Consider the following 3,406-nt stretch of genomic DNA (forward strand, 5'->3'; position numbering starts at 1 on the left):
CTGTGACATAAACTTTTACATTTTCAAATAAGTGTTTTGAATAAGACGAGTGGTCAAAGTTTTAAAAAAAATATCAACGAATGCATATATTTGTGAGCGGAGATAGTAAGATAAATGTGAATATAGGAGGTGTTTGGTTTATAGATACTAACTTTTACTCTCTTTATTTTGTTCTATTTTACTCCATAAATTATTAAATACAGAAATTTTCGTATCTGGTAATTTATGGAATAATATGGAGAGTCTTAAAATTAGTCACTAGAAACCAAACATCCATATATATATTTTTATAAAAAAAAGTTGAAAATAAAAAAGATTCTGCCGATAAGTTATACCCAAATCATTGCACCACGTACGACGACTGTGATGAAACCCAACGATGCCGTCACGTCAAGTGGGCCTGCTGATACAACCCCTCGACAGTACTGTACGTACGTGCCCCGTTGGCCGGATCACGGTTGATTTGAATTTGATTAGAGGAGACATTAAATTAGTCGGCGTTAGAATAACCTCGATAAAATAATAAAGCATCCAAGGATCAGATAATGAAGAGCTAGCTTCAGTGAAGACGGCCGGTTATATATCCTAGCAAGCAACGCTCCGGCTACAAGGCAAAGCAACACTTGCTTGTCCAGTAAGTGAAGGAAGCGGCAGCTGTCCATCATCCCTCATTCTCAGTTTGGGGTCCTGGGCCTGTGGCTGTGGTGGAGAGAGGTCAGGAGTGGAGCGAGGTCGGAGGAGGTCACCACACCAGCAGCGGCGACGACGATGCTGATCCTGGACCTGGCGATCTGGATCATCCCGGTGACGCTCGTCCTCGTGCCGTTCCGGCGGCTGGTGGTCCTGGTGGCCAGGCTGCAGGAGCTGGAGGAGTGCATCATGCGGCCGCGGCCGCCGCTCATGGACTCGTGGGCGTGGGGCCGCGTCGGCGGCCTGCACACCATGAGCATCATGATGTGAGGTGGGGAAGTCAAGCGAGGGCGCTCAAGGTTCGAATTCGAACCATGTATAAGCTGCAATGGAGCTCAAGGTTTTTACCTAGGATGTAGGAGCTTCTTCCCGGTTGGTAAACGGTAACCGAGTTCATATCTCTCGGTCAGTATGGTATGGGTATGGATATACTCCGATCCTGTCATCTTCTTTTTTCTTTCTGAATATGTTAATTGTGCAATGGTGGCCCTGTATGTAAGAAAATGTAGATATATCTGCAGTCCTGTGTACATGTCATTCAGAAACGGAGCACCTGCTGGCGCCCGTTGTACCTGAACTCTCATTCACAACGCATGTCCATGATTCAGGGTGCTCTGTCCTCTGTAGCCGGGGGGAAAAAATTGTATAGCCGGCTGCATGCAGATAAGTTTCTTTACAGCTTTCTTCCGATTCGTGACACCTGTCCATCTACGGTTGTTTTTTTCTTCTATCCCAACACGATCGAAGCAGATAAAAAAAAAGAGCCCAATGCATGATGCCACATGATTATTGGTAGGTAGGTGCACACATATCATGAATCAGAAAAAAAGGCGCAGAAAAAATAGAGATTTTTTTCCCTCTCACTCTGTGCATAAAGTTTCCTGGCACTGACGCTAAACATAGCTGAATTTGCCGTTGCAACCCGGCGACAGAGGTGCCTTATCCGGGAGGGACCACATGTGTATGCTCAGACTACAGATTTATTACAGAAGCAGGCACAGTGGCTGCGCGACGCGCCGTCGATCGGCCCCTCCATCTCCACCCGATCCCGATCCCGATCTCATCGTTCGTCCCATACTGCCTGCACTGTACTCCGCAACCAGAGCACGCCTGCTGGCAGGCGGCAGCAATCACACCCGGCTCCCCGCGTCGGCCGAACGTCCAGAACTGCCCGTCGTGTTCGTTTTGGTTTTAATTCTAAAGTGAACAGGTTTTTTTTATTATTTTGAAAAAAAAAAACGCCCGCATCTTACACCTAGTTTGTCTATTAAGAAAAATAAAAGAACCGGCACAGAAAAATACTTGTATATATACGCCCTCGTGGTACGCAGTAGAGTAGGCATGGCGCTATGTAAGCTAAAACATCCGGGTGTAAAAACAAGTTGTTTCAAAAGTTTTATAAGAATACTAGTGTCTAGGTTTATAGATGAGGACAACAAAAGGATATTGAGAATCGTTGTCAGAGCTGAAAGCCATTTGAAGAAGATTCTTATTTGGGCCTACAAATTGACTGGCTTCTTTTCTTGACCTTGCAAAAAAAAAAACCACTCTTTATCTGACACTAGGCTCATTTTTATGCCAATCCAGTCCAACATTAGGCCCGTTTGTGGCTGTCTTGGGTCCTTGTATCTTAGGGCAGAAAGCACGGTAGACTTGAGGTGGCGTTTGGGATAGCCCATGGGAATGGGTTTGGGATATAAAGATGGATTAGAGACGAGGTGGTGGATAAGGTCATGTTTGTTTCATTTCAGAATTATATAATCCAACTTATGGATTATATAAGCACTTATTAATTTACTTATAGATTATCATAATTTAGGTATCTAGATTACATATTCCATCTAATAATCAGTGTTGTTTGTTTACCTTCCAACTTATTTAAGTTGGATTATATAATATAGTGGGTAAACAAATAGTGCCTAAGTATAACAGTTTTTTCCTTTTCCCTTGCTTGATCTTTTGGGTTTGGGTTATGGTGACATGGTGAAACCCACACCATGCAGGTGCAGTCCCTACCTCCCCTCACTTCCTCCATGCTCCTTAGCTCTCACCTTTTGCTTTCCTAACACATCCTCCCCACTAGAATAGATTTGGTGGAATGAGAGGCCAGCCCATCTCAAACCCAAGCTCACACTATCCCAATCTAATGAACCAAACATAGATTATAAAGCTATCGAGTTATGAGGCTGTCTCCAACAGATCACGCAAATGGTTACGTAAAATATTGTTTGCACTGTAGACTGCACTTTTTGCAGAGTGAAGTTTGAAACAGAATATGAGATGAGAGATAGGATGGGTAAATTGTTGGAGATAGCCCAATATCCCTATCCAAATCTTATCCCTCGCATCCCATGAACAAAATGCTACATGAGAAGCTACTCATGACGCAACTCTCCCACCCCCTACATTCCATGAAACGAACTCCTCACATCAAAGGAGCCAAGGCCCAAGTATGCACATGCCTGAGCTTGGCTCCGCCAGGGATGTCGCCTACGCCCGGTACCATGGGCTTGGCGTGTTGGTGCCCATTGATCACGAATGGCACACTGTCTTACTTCCCCAACACAACTGTTAAGTAACCCTAGTTAGGGTTATGTGGGTAAATACCTGCTTTGCCCCTGAGGGGTCTCACATCTCTATATAAGGAACCTGTACACCCCTTCATATGATAGAGATCTGTCGGGGACCATAATTAGGGGTACGCTCAAGACCCCTA

General features: G+C 44.6%; 1 pseudogene across 1 annotated transcript; it reads left to right on the forward strand.

The window, feature by feature from the left end:
* Positions 1 to 533: 533 nt before the first annotated feature.
* LOC100502526 (uncharacterized) lies at positions 534 to 1,280 on the forward strand (annotated as a pseudogene). Its single transcript, NR_157381.1, has one exon. The product of NR_157381.1 is annotated as an uncharacterized protein (transcript).
* The last annotated feature ends 2,126 nt before the right edge of the window (positions 1,281 to 3,406 follow it).

The sequence above is a fragment of the Zea mays genome, chromosome 2 (genome assembly GCF_902167145.1).
Source record: "Zea mays cultivar B73 chromosome 2, Zm-B73-REFERENCE-NAM-5.0, whole genome shotgun sequence".
Classification (NCBI taxonomy): domain Eukaryota; kingdom Viridiplantae; phylum Streptophyta; class Magnoliopsida; order Poales; family Poaceae; genus Zea; species Zea mays.